Source organism: Lutra lutra, chromosome 10, assembly GCF_902655055.1.
Source record: "Lutra lutra chromosome 10, mLutLut1.2, whole genome shotgun sequence".
In the NCBI taxonomy this organism is placed as follows: domain Eukaryota; kingdom Metazoa; phylum Chordata; class Mammalia; order Carnivora; family Mustelidae; genus Lutra; species Lutra lutra.
This window is the reverse complement of record NC_062287.1, coordinates 48,008,687-48,022,016: the sequence shown is the minus strand read 5'-3', so window position 1 is coordinate 48,022,016 and position 13,330 is coordinate 48,008,687. Positions and strand designations below refer to the sequence as shown.

Genomic DNA, 13,330 nt, shown 5'->3' with positions numbered 1-13,330 from the left:
GTTCATGTATTTTCATCACATCCCTATGCTCCTGTGATTGATGTTCTTTGGAATAAATGATCTGCCTCCCAGTCACTAATTGCCTGCGTTTCAGGAATTTCTTCTGTGGTCACAGAAAAGTCAATGAGTCATCACTCACCCCACCTCAGCGTCCTTCCAAGACAAAATTGAAGGAGCGAGGCCAGAGCAATAGTATTTTATCGACAGGTTTATGCGAGCAAAGACAATGAAGCTTCTAACCAACCTAAGAAATGAGAATCATGAAGAAAGTAATACTCATGGTCCATATCCAGCATATCTGACATCTGGTGGGGATCAGTGTTTAACGTCTCCTTCCTCCATAAAATAAATTTAACTTCAATAATAATCATGAAATAAAACAAATAATCAGGATGATAAAACAAAAAATGCAAACAATAAAAATGTTCTTTTTTGGCAGTATGTATATCCACGCATGTCCTCAAAATTAAAACTGAAATAATTAAAGTAGAAAAGGGAGCAAGTATGGGCACTTCCTATTTATGTCAGCTACTTTAAAAGAGAGGGTCGTAAACATGTAAAGAAAAGCTTTCTGGAGACCAAACTGCACAATTTTCCAAGAATGATTGGCACAGAAAAGGAGGGTACTGGAGTAACTCAAGCTCTATTTCTTCGTCTTTCAGTCACAGTCATATTCATTTTTATTCTGAATCTACTGCTTAAAGGCAGAAATACACACCTGAAATGGACTAACACAATTTCACGTGGTTTCGAATTTACTTTCCAAACCCACATGTGTAGCTAAGTTCATGTGTGTCACGGGACCATGGGATACTTGGAAGTTCTCCAAATTAATTTCCACATAAGTTACAATTTTTAATGAATGATAAGTAACAAAAATGTACTAGATGATGCATATATACGTGTGCATATTGAAATTATTCAAACTCCACAGTAGCCACAGTGGGTCTTTATTTTTTCAGGGACAAATATGTTGTAACTGACATTGTTTAGAATTGTTAGTTTATGGTGACAATAAAAAGCAAACCAATTTCTAGACAGCTTTATTACTGCTTATAAATTCTCCACAGACAGCTGCTCACACATCAACACCCCCCCTTGTTACATCACTGTTATTTGGTTACTGTGTTTAGATTCCTGCTGTGTCCACAAACCATGCTGCATATTCTAAATATGCTACTTTATTTAACCCTTACAAAAATCTCGTTAGATGAATTAATACACTGAGGATGTTGCCAAGCACACAGTAGGAACTCAAGGAACCTTAGTTCTCATCTTCATCATCATTACCCATCCCCCTTAATCATTTGAAGCCAAGGCACAGAGAGGCTAAGTAATTTATTTAGTGTGACCCAGCTGGTAAAGAGCAGAACCAGAATGAGAATTCCAATCTGCTTGACCTCAAAAGTGAATTCTGTCCACAACATTTGACTAAACATGCTCAGTCTGGGTATTGTGTAGCAGAAAGTGAAGTTGCCTGCCTTCCACAGGTTTGAATAGATCCTGGGTTCAATAGGTCCCAAACACTTGTGTTCAGCTAATTCCTTCTCACACTAGTTTTTCTTAATATCTGACATTCAGCCATTCATCTTTCTTTTCAGTTTTTTAATTTTTTATGTAAGTTTCATTTTATTTTAATTTAATATTCTATTTTATCTTAATACCAGTTAGCTAATATACAGTGTTATATTAGTTTCGGGTGTACAATATAATAATTCAACACTTCCATACATCACCCAGTGCTCATCACAAGAGCCCACCTTAATCACCCATCACCTATTTCACCCATCCCCCTCCTCCCCTCTGGTAACCATCAGTTTGTTCTCTATAGCTAAGAGTCTGTTTCTTGGTTTGTCTCTCTCTCTCTCTCTTACTTTTTTCCCCCTTTGATAATTTGTTCTGTCTTTCCAATTTTAAGTAACAGGCAGAGCATTTGTTAGAGCTTGAATATTTCTGTGATCATTGGATAAATGTGTGTCCCACCCACAGGCTGACAGCTGCAAAAGGGCAGAGTGGGACCACATCTGCTTTGTTCCCAGAGTGTTCCCAGCACTGAGCAGGGTCCTAGAAAGTTATAGGCATCAAAAATGCATAAGTTGCATGAATAAAGAACGAATGACTGCAAGAGCTTTTTCAAATGTATTTTCAGATTAAATGGGGTCCTCACAACAGGACGGTGAGGTGGATGCTATTTTGCTTATTCATAAATGAAAAAAATGAAGATTGAGAAAAGAAACTTCCATCCCAAGATTCTTCACTTGAGTTACTTTCTTGTTATTTCCCTTAATTTCAGACCCCTTTGGCCTTCCTTCACACCTTCCTGGAAACCTGCAGGAACCCAGCACGTGCCTCCTTGGTTTCTGTATGTTTAACTCCTATTTCCCTTGCCTGTGATCCCAGCTACACTGTGAGCTCTGTAAGGGCAGGGACTGTGTCTTGCTATCTGTTGGAACCTCAGCACTTGTAACAATGTTTTATATATGTATTATATGTAACATATTGTGTATCTAAAATACATGTATAATACGAACAGGGATATACGTGATAAATGATAGCCTGAATCTAAGTCTGCCTTCTGTCCTCCATGTGTTCTTGGACAAGTCCCTTAAACTCTCTGAGCCCCATTTACTCATAGATAAAATGGAGATAATCATACCTCCTTGTGAAGTTTCCATAAGGATTAACAAGGCTAGGGTAACTAGAATAGATCCTGACACCTAATTAGAGCCCAAAAGATGATGAATGCTTATCTTCCCTGCCCTGTTCAGCTGCAGGCACAGAGGCCCTTGTGACCTACCTCTAGTCGTGGTGACAGGAGGCCGTAACACTTACAGGTAGTTTGGCCCAACTAGGGTAGGACCCACCGAGGCATTTAGGGACCACAGCTCACGTAGTAATTAAGACTGCCCCTTCGCCTCCTGGGACCCAGAAGGAATGAGTATTGTCACTGTAAGCACTTACTCAGAGATTCAAGTTCTGAACACTTTCTCCTCAGAGGAAGAGACACAAGCTGGGGCCACCGATTTGTGGGGTTCAAGGCACAATAAGCTCAATGCCACATACCATAGGAGCACAAAGCCCTTGAGCCCTGGGGAGAGAAGTGGGGCTTTCATCTCCTAGCCTCCACTGCTTTCCCTTCTAGGCACCTGCTTTTCCATACTTCTCTCTACATGACACCACTTTTGCCAGAATGGAAGCTTTCCTCTTCTCTGAGTTCACAAGGATACCTCCCCACACCTGTGTCTATGTAGGCTGCTTGCCTTAGCGGGAGATCTGGGGGGTAGAGGGAGTGACACAGCACAGCACAGAAGCAGCCCCCAGTGGAATGGTCAGCATCTTCTCACTGCTTCCTTGAGGCACTTGGCCACAGAACCTCAAGGACCCTTTGGCTCACTTGCTTCCAGTTTCTCTAGTCTCAACTCGTTCCTCCTCCTTTCTTTGCCCCCTCCCTCACCCCAACAGCTGTCCTCATCTCATCCTCTACCCCAGAAACTCCATATTTTCCTCCCTTTATATCCAAAACTATAGAACCAAAGTTTTCAAGTCACTAGAATGAACAAAACACCTGCCCCTGAGTATCACCTGCTCTCTTTACAGGTATAGGGAATATACAAACAGCAAATTATTTTCAGGGGCACATTTCATAAACATCATAGCCTCCTTAGTTGCAGCAGCTCTGAGACTCTACCTTGACCCGTTTCTTATCACTAGCCTCGAGGTGCTTCTAGCCACCCCTCCCTCCTGGCAGGGTCCAAACACTGGCATTTAAGTCTCCAGTACTAACGTACCCCTTACTCAGAGGATCCATGAGCTTCAACTCAATGCAGCATTTATAAATTGCTAGGTACTGTCAAAGAAAATGCAGAGAATATTAAGCAACACTGCCTCTCTTAAAGAACCTGCATTCTAGCAAGACAGGTATGTACACAGCTGGACTGGATACAATTTGCTTTCAGTCAGTTTTATGTGTCAATTAACACAAGCTCATTTCTTTCCTAGACACAGTTCTGAAGTTTGTTTTATTTCTCTTCTAGCTAGTCTCCATGCTTCTCTCTCCCTTTCATGATGAAGCTAGCTACCTTGAGACTAGCTAAAAGAAAAGGCTTGAGTGGGCGGGGGGGACCTCTACCCTTAATCTGATACTTGCTTAATGTCTTAAATCTTTATGTGCCTTGTAATCCAAATTTTCCCAGCCACATCTTCCTCTATTACATAGAACCAATCGGCTTCCATGGACCTCCGAAGCAAGAGCAAGAGCAAGAAGTAAACTTCTACTGTGTCGAAACGTTGTATGCCTGGGTGAGTTACACACTATGGCATGCCTAGCCTACACATGCTAGTTTTAAAACCGTGTGCAATACAAGACAGAATGAAGTAAATGCTAGGTAGAGATATAAGTCACATGCTTTGAAGAACACAGTTGAAGAAATGACATTTTCTGCTTAGTATTTATTGTTTAGTTTATCAGATTTTTATCCTCACAATAACACCACTGAGTATATTTTCTCCCCTTTGTATAGCTCAGGAGAGTGAGATTCGAAAAATGAAGGAATTTGTGCAGCAGTAAGTTAGCATAAACTTAGCAAAGCTGACTTTAAGTGGAAATAGGATACAAATTTAAGTGCTGCTTTAAAACCCATAGTCTTGGGGCGCCTGGGTGGCTCAGTGGGTTAAGCCACTGCCTTCAGCTCAGGTCATGATCTCAGGGTCCTGGGATCGAGTCCCGCATCGGGCTCTCTGCTCAGCAGGGAGCCTGCTTCCCTCTCTCTCTGCCTGCCTCTCTGTCTACTTGTGATCTCTGTCTGTCAAATAAATAAATAAAATCTTTAAAAAAATAAATAAATAAAACCCATAGTCTTTTCATGACACTATGTTACCCATTGGAGTGGAGGTCCAAGGTGACTTGCCATGGAGCTGTAAATGAACTGTGCCTGAGACAATGAACAGGCTATAAAACCCATTATCAGAGGCGGTCTAAGGTATTTCACTGATATCACACTCTTATGCAAATAAGCTTTGGATAAGTGACCCAGAGTTATGTCATAGTGGCTACAAAAACTGGAAGCAAACCTTATTTAATTCATAAAGCCACATTCTGGACAGGTAATTAATATTCTTGAGTGGAGCATGCATTTGTCCTCTTCTTCTGGGTACGCATTCATTGGGAGGATGGGCCCACCCACCATCTGTCTGGGTAAGTGCTAACTGCCAAAATCCGGGGGCTGGAGCTCTTAACGGAGTGCAGACGCTAGTATCAGCAGTTGACTTGAGCCTCCTCATACAGAACACACTAATTAAGAGAACTAATTAGGCTTCCACTAGATCCCTGTGGGGTTCATTAAAGGAAAATCTTGTAAAATATTTCATCCCAGAACATGTATTTGGATAATCCAGAAGAGTGATTTAATTAGAGGATTAAAACTCATTGAAGTAGATTCCAGAATGGAACTGTTTCTGTCAAAACAACATGGGGATCACTATCTCAGGGTTAAAAAAAAAGACAAGAGCAGTGTCCTCTGCCTTCCTTTTTAATGGGCGGATGGCTGCAGTTACTCATTTCTTAAGGTTCAAGCATATAAGATTAATTTTCATTGAGTCTTTCCTGCCATGATTAAACCACATCAATAATAAAGATCTCAGTTCCTCCTCCCAGTGTTGCAAAACTGTGAAGTCATTGGGGACCTGGACCGTCCCACAAAATTCTTGTTCAAGGTCACCCTTGCCCTGGAGCTTTGTGTGTCCCCTTCCAAATTATGAGCCAAACACAAATGATGTCACATAAAATTAATGCCAACCCAGCACCTGGTATATTTTGGTATAACCCAGAATCTAAAATGCTCCAAGTGATGGAAGAATACCCTTGAAATTTGCATGGGTCCCATAGAGCCCCAAGCTTCAAATTCTGCTATGAGTGAGGTTGGGGTCATAGTAATGATCAGAATCCAAACTCCACTCTTTCCTGCCTCGACTTGTGTATGCGAACCTCAACTTCTACAAAATAATTTCCAGAATCTAAGAATTCTCAAGACATGTCTAACCTGTGCTCTGGAGCAAAGCCAAGCTACCCCTGTATGAGTGCCTCCGTGTCACTCCTCTTCCCACCCCTCTTCTCCACTTTCCAAAAACTCGGACCCGGAACCAATGGTGACTGAATGAGGAAACAAACTGAAATCGTAGGCACCACACTTACTCAAACTTGCTCCTCCCAACCAGCCTTCCTGGTGGGGGTTTCCTTTATCCAGAACTTCCCCCCTTGGAGGCAAGGTCCTTTAGAGGCCTCCTGAGACTCTCAGGCAAACTGGCTTCTGACGAGCCAGGCATCTCCCAGGTAGCAGACAACTTTCTTAGACTAGTCCAGACTGATGTTCCTTTCACACATTCACACACATACCCTACCTTTATATCATTTATCAGAGCCCCCTCCTCCAATTTATTTATTGTGTAGTTAATTAATTAAACTATGTGTCCCAGGGCACCTGGCTGGATCAGGCAGTAGAACATGTGACTCTTGACCTCAGGGTTGTAAGTTTGAGCCCCACACTGGGTGTAGAGATCACCTAAAAATAAAGTTGTTGTTGTTGTTGTTGTTGTTTAAGATTTTTTTTAAGATTTTTATTTTTTATTTATTTGGCAGAGAGAAATCACAAGTAGACAGAGAGGCAGGTAGAGAGAGAGAGAGAGGGAAGCAGGCTCCCTGCTGAGCAGAGAGCCCGATGCGGGACTTGATCCCAGGACCCTGAGATCATGACCTGACCCGAAGGCAGCGGCTTAATCCACTGAGCCACCCAGGTGCCCCAAGATTTTTTTTTTTAATTTGACAGAAAGAGAGATCACAAGTAGGCCGAGAGGCAGGCAGAGAGAGAGGGGAAAGCAGGCTCCCCGCCGAGCAGAGAGCCCGATGCGGGGCTCGATCTCAGGATCCTGGGATCATGACCTGAGCCGAAGGCAGAGGCTTAACACTCTGAGCCACCCAGGTGCCCCCATTTTTGTTTTTTGGGTTTTTTTTTAAAGCATCTGTGCTACTATAATCTCCAGGGAGGAACTGAACCTGTCCATTTCGCTCACCACTGCATCTCCCACTACTCAGCACAGAGCCTGGCAAACACAGGAGTCACTCACAAACAGTTATTGAGTGAAAAGGCTCAGTCTTGGAATGCTTCCTTTTTCCTTTTCCCTTGCCTGGCTTGTAACCGCCTATGCTGTAGAAGACTAGTGAGTGTGGCCAGGAATTACTGTAAAGAGGAAGGGATTCCCCTGTTGCTAGAAAATGGAACTTCTGCTTAAATTATTAGGCATTGTCACCTCCAATGTGCCAAGCACCTTCTAAGCATTCATTCAATCCTCATAATAGCACATAACACTGTGAGGTAGATCTTACCATTATTTATATTTTATGGAAGAGAGATGTTAAGTATCTTGTTCAAATGGTAAGAACTAGCAAGTGCTCACCCAAAGAACAAATAATCCAATCAAGAAACGGGCAGAGGACATGAACAGACATTTCTGCAAAGAAGACATCCAGATGGCCAACAGACACATGAAAAAGTGCTCTATATCACTCAACATCAGGGAAATACAAATCAAAACCACAATGAGATATCACCTCACACCAGTTAGAATGGCTAAAATTAACAAGTCAGGAAATAACAGATGCTGGCGAGGATGCGGAGAAAAGCGAACCCTCCTACACTGTTTGTGGGAATGCAAGCTGGTGCAACCACTCTGGAAAACAGCATGGAGGTTCCTCAAAAAGTTGAAAATAGAGCTACCTTATGACCCAGCAATTGCACTACTGGGTATTTACCCTAAAGATACAAACGTATTGATCCGAAGGGGCACATGCACCTGAATGTTTATAGCAGCAATGCCCACAATAGCCAAACTATGGAAAGAACCTAGATGTCCATCAACAGATGAATGGATAAAGAAGATGTGATATATATATATATATATACAATGGAATACTATGCAGCCATCAAAAGAAATGAAATCTTGCCATTTGCGACGACATGGATGGAACTAGAGGGTATTATGCTGAGCAAAGTAAGTCAATCAGAGAAAGAAAATTATCATATGATCTCCCTGATATGAGGAAGTAGAGAGGCAACGTGGGGTGTTTGGGGGGGTAGGAAAGGAATAAATGAAACAAGATGGGATTGAGAGGGAGACAAACCGTAAGAGACTCCTAATGTCACAAAACAAACTGAGGGTGGCGGGGGGTGGGCAGGGGGATAGGGAGAGGGTGGTGGGGTTATGGACATTGGGGAGGGTGTGTGATATGGTGAGTGCTGTGAAGTATGTAAACCTGGTGATTCACAGACCTATACCCCTGGGGCTAATAATACATTATATGTTTATTTAAAAATTTAAAAATTAATAATAATTTTTAAAAAGAGACTCTTAATCTCACAAAACAAACTGAGGGCTGGCCGGGGGGAGGGGGATAGGGAGAGGGTAGTGGGGTTATGGACATTGGGAAGGGTACCTGTACGCCTGGGGCTAATAATACATTATATGTTTATAAAAAAATAAAGAACTAGCAAGTGCTGGTGCAGGTAGAGCCACTATGTCTGCTCAAGCCTTGATATGAAGGTTCTGCTGCGGAATGGTTGCCCTAGGTCTATGTGGCCACACCTGCATTGCCCCTGCTGGATAAGTCTATGCAGAACAAAAAGTGAGGTCAGGGAGCCCCTGGGTGGCTCAGCTGGTTAAATGTCTGCCTTTTGGCTTAGGATCTTGGGCTGATCTCAGGATCTTGGGAATTGAGTCCTGCATCAGGCTTATTGGGGTCCTGAGCAGGGAGCCTGCTTCTCCCTCTTCCTCTGCCCCTCACCCTTCGTGCACGCTCGCTCTCTCTCTCTCTCTCTCTCTCTCGCACTTGCTCTCTCTCTCAAATAAATAAAATCTTTTTTTTTAATTGAAATCCGTTTTTTTGGGAATTTTAATGGCACAAAGATCCTTGGTTTTCTCAGACCCAAGACGAGGAGAAATGGTCATGGTAGTGACTCCCACACGAACCCCAGCATGGCCCCGCAGGGATTCCCTAACCGTCACAGCGGAGACACCCAGTGACAGTGGTCCGTCTCCCACACCACCTGTCAGTAGAAGCCACAGTGATGGCCCACCGGGGGTGGGCAGAGGGGAGACCAGTTGGACGAGCGACCGACCGCCTTTGCTAATCAATACCACACAGCTAGGCATGAATTCCCAGACTGCCTATCCATCTGCATCAAACCGCAGAAGGACAAAAAGCACAGAGGATCATACATGGGAAGTTTTATGAGCCTGACCTACAAGGGAAACATATTGTTTCCACCCACATTCCACCACCTAAAACTCGGTCACATGAACACATCTAATGGCAAGCCTGGAGTGGAAAGCATAACTTTGGAGCAGTTGAGGCCTGCAGAGCTTCCCAGTGCGCACCCAGCATGGCTCTACAGTCTGGTCTACAAGCAGAGAAGGTGGAGAACTACAACAGTTTCCGTTTGACTGTTGCCAGGGTGGACAAATTTTAAGAGAGGAAGAAAACAAATCTGTTCCCGTTACCTCCGTGCCAATGAAGCTACCGACAAAAGATGGAGTCATTCACCAGTGTTGCCACTAGATGGCACTTTAAGCCTTTGGATTCCCCAAGTTTCCATCTGGGATGCTTTTCAGTGAAGCAGGATAAAAAGATTATCCAGTCCTCCGAACAGAGATATAAATGGCCTTATTCTTCCTGGCCTCACCAAAGAGTGGGTCTGGGCCTGCCTTCTCCTGAGAAAGATTAGCAACCAAGAGTAAAGAGAAGTCAGTGCTGTTAAGCAGGACGTAGAAGACGTCTGCAGGAGGCAGAGACATCGAGCCCTCCAGGCCTGGCCAGAGTTCCAGGGCTGCCCTGAATGCTCAGGGCTTGTCAACTCACACTAACTCCGTTGCCTCATCTGTGAAGTGAAGACTATAACATTACTGGGTAGTGTAATGCAGGTTCTTGGCTTTTCAAACACTTTCACAAACACCCTCTACCTTGTCCCCACGTCCCACCAAGGTCAGCATTAGGCATTACTGATCCCACTCTGCAGTTGGGGAAACTAAGGGACTACAGTGAAAATTAACTTGCCCAAGATCACAAGGCATTGGGGGCAGATGCAGAACTTGTGACCTCTTCCACTGCATTCTGTAAATCACGGCCAATGCTTTGACTCCCTTGCTCTTTACTACCACATAAGAAAGTAAGCAGGACAAGTAAGGTCATTACTGTATTCTCTTCAGAGAGGAAAAAACTGAGCTTCAGGGGGGTTAATCAACCTGCCCATTTTGGCAGGGCTACAACTATAATTCACATTTCCAGATTTCCTCATAAAAGAGGCTTTTTAAAACCTTAACACAAAAGACTACTATTGGCCAAAAGGACTGATTCTCTGCACTCGCTGCCACACTGAGTATAAATATTTATGTTCTTCTTAGATGTTTAGAAAAGACCTTTTTCCTCTCTTCCATCAGATATGACCCTGTAATTTTGGCCGATGTCGAGATTAGCCCTGCCTTTTACATGCTTTAGTCGAAGCTTTTGTCAACTATGTGAATACAAAAAAAAAAGGAAAACAAGAAAGCTGTTAACAGCGGCTGAGGAAAAAGCAGGTAATAGAACAGGCAGCCAGGCTTCCACCGTCTCTCTAAGAAGCATGTGGCACAGAGCAGTGGTTCTCAAACTGAGCTCCAGCCGTGGCCCAGCTGCCCCCGCCACCTCAGCGAGTGTCGGTAGAGCTGGGCTGTTTTTCAAGCGCCCCCCTCAACCCAGGTGGTTCTGAGGATCAGCCAGGATGGAGGACCATTCTACTCTCCAAGGCAAGTTCATGATTTGTTCCTGTGTTTGAAACTTTTACCTTAGCCGAAAGGAAATAAAAATGTCACTCAGAAGAAATGATGGTGGCCTTGCAGACCCCGCCACCCCAGAACCCCTCACACCACCCAGCCCCGGTCAACCCCACTTTGTTCTTTGACATCTGCCTTAGTCAGCGAGCCCTTGGGCCGTGTCTCCTTGGAGATGTTTGCAGACAAAGTTCCAAAGACAGCAGAGAACTTTTGCACTCTGAACACTGAGGAGAAAGATCTGGTTCTAAAGGTTCCTGCTTTCACAGGATGATTCCGGGGTTTCTGTGCCAGGGCGGTGGCTTCATGGCCATTAACGGCCCTGGAGGCAAGTCCATGTATAGGGAGAAAACTGGTGGTGAGAATTTCATCCTGAAGCATATGGCTCCTGGCATCTTATCCACGGCAACTGCTGGGCCCAGCACAACCAGCTCCCAGGTTTTCATCCACACAGCTAACTCTGAGGGTTGGCTGGTGAGCATGTGGTCTCGGGTAAAGTGAAAGAGGGCACGAATATTGTGCAAGGCATGGAGCGCTTTGGGTGCAGGAACCTCAAGACCAGTGAGAAGATCGCCGTCACTAACTGTGGACAAACCTGATGCATTTGACTTGTGTTCTACCTTAACTAGCAGACCATTCCTTCTGCGGCTCAGGAGGGCACCCCTCACCCCCATCTGCTCAAAATATCCCATAGTCCTTGCGCTCTCCCCACACCTCTATGGGTCCCACGTTCTCCTTACTCCCCTCAAAGTCCAGCTGTGCTGCAGAATTAAGTTTATGATTATGAAATAAAACTAAATTATGAAATAAAAACTAAATAAGAAAGAAAGAGAGAAAAGAAGGAAGGAAGGAAGGAAGGAAGGAAGGAAGAAAGAAAGAAAGAAAGAAAGAAAGAAAGAAAGAAAGAATGAATAACATCAAACTGACCTAAAAGTCAGCTACAAGTATTGGTGGTAGAGCAGGGAAACCACTGAATAGCCAACAGAACTTGGACCTTCCTCTAACTCCAGATAAAATAGAAAAAAGTTCACAGCTAAAGAGGGGATTGTGTTCTCTGACCACGGGATTTTCAGATCCTGCTAATAGTTACCAGTGCCTCACACGTGACAGACACTATGCTGGAGACTGTTGGTATTTTAGTTCGTCTTACGACCACATGTGGGGACAGCAGTGTTCCCATTTGATAAATGATGAGAACACACTCTCAAAAATGGTCAAGGGCCTGACTCACTCCGCGCTTAAGAGTAACAGGGTTGTTTTCCTCCAAGTGTTAGAAATAACAATATTCACCCTTGCCTGGCCCTTTGCCAGTAGCCATATCTGTGATTTCTAATCATCATACTGACCTTGGAAAGCAAGGAATATTCGTACTCCAACTCTCCAGGTGAGAAAACCAACACTTGGAAAAGTCCCATTCCTCTTCCAGTGGCATCCCTGGGGAAAGACAGCCACAGAGTTCAGCACAGGTCAGCCTGGTCTGTGCCGAGCGCCGTGTGGCAAGGCCAGGCCCAGGGCCGCCGCTCTCATGGCATCTGGGATTGTTTCCATCTCCCACTGTCTTCCAACTTGCTCTCAGCACTAGGTGTGTGCTCGCACAGGAGCAAAGGTAAGGACCGTGCACGGAGTCATGGCCCTGCTCCTAGAGAGGCTAGTAATAAAGTCAGGCCGCCCCTCTTCCTGTTCCCTCAGGCCATTGTGTGGGCAAGAGCCGCTTTTCTTACAATGTTCTGGCGGCAGCTGAGACCCAGGCCTGTGCCAAAGTGATTCAGATTCTGTCTGAGTTCTGGGCTACTGTTCAAATGCGTCCCAACTTTCTCTCGGCCATTTTATCCCCTGCCCTGCATTGAAGTCCTGTTGTTATGGACAGAATTGATTAAGAGATCCGACTCTGAGCAGCATTCTGCACCCAGGCCTCGGGCGTCCAGGGGTCCCCTGGGAACAGCACTGACTGTCCACCACGGGCCCTCAGACAGGGGCCTGCTCCCCGCCAGGAGAAAGGCCAGCCACACGGAGCTGAAAAGACGCACACTCCCTCCTGCTGCTGTTGGAAGTCCTTTGTTTTATCCTCAGGGCAAAGCCTCACTCTGCCCATCGCTCCTCTATGAACCAGCTCATGCGAAGGGACTGGTTCATCACCGATTGTGAGTCATGGTGGGGGGATTGGCCCTTCTCGGTGCCAGAACTTCCCATGACCTTTCATACCCAAGACGAAAATCCAGGGGCATCCAGTGCCCTTCTTCACTGGATGCAGAGAAGGGAGGGGACCGAGAAGTCCCAGCTCTCTGCTGAGGTCTCTTTGGGCAATAATGGCAACCATAATAGTTGCCCTTTAGAAGGGGTCTTTGTACAATGCTAGGGTCTCTGTATATGTCACCTGCAGCCACAGCACCATGTGATATCATCATTGCCATGCAACAGAGGGAAAAACTGAGGTTCTGGTTTAGTAATCTGCCCAAGGGCACACAGCTAAAAGAGA

The 13,330-nt window shown here is 44.7% G+C and overlaps 1 pseudogene; it reads left to right on the top strand.

Annotated features, from left to right (window-relative positions):
- The first annotated feature begins 10,908 nt into the window (after positions 1-10,908).
- Positions 10,909-11,453, top strand: LOC125079701 (peptidyl-prolyl cis-trans isomerase A-like; annotated as a pseudogene).
- Positions 11,454-13,330: the final 1,877 nt, after the last annotated feature.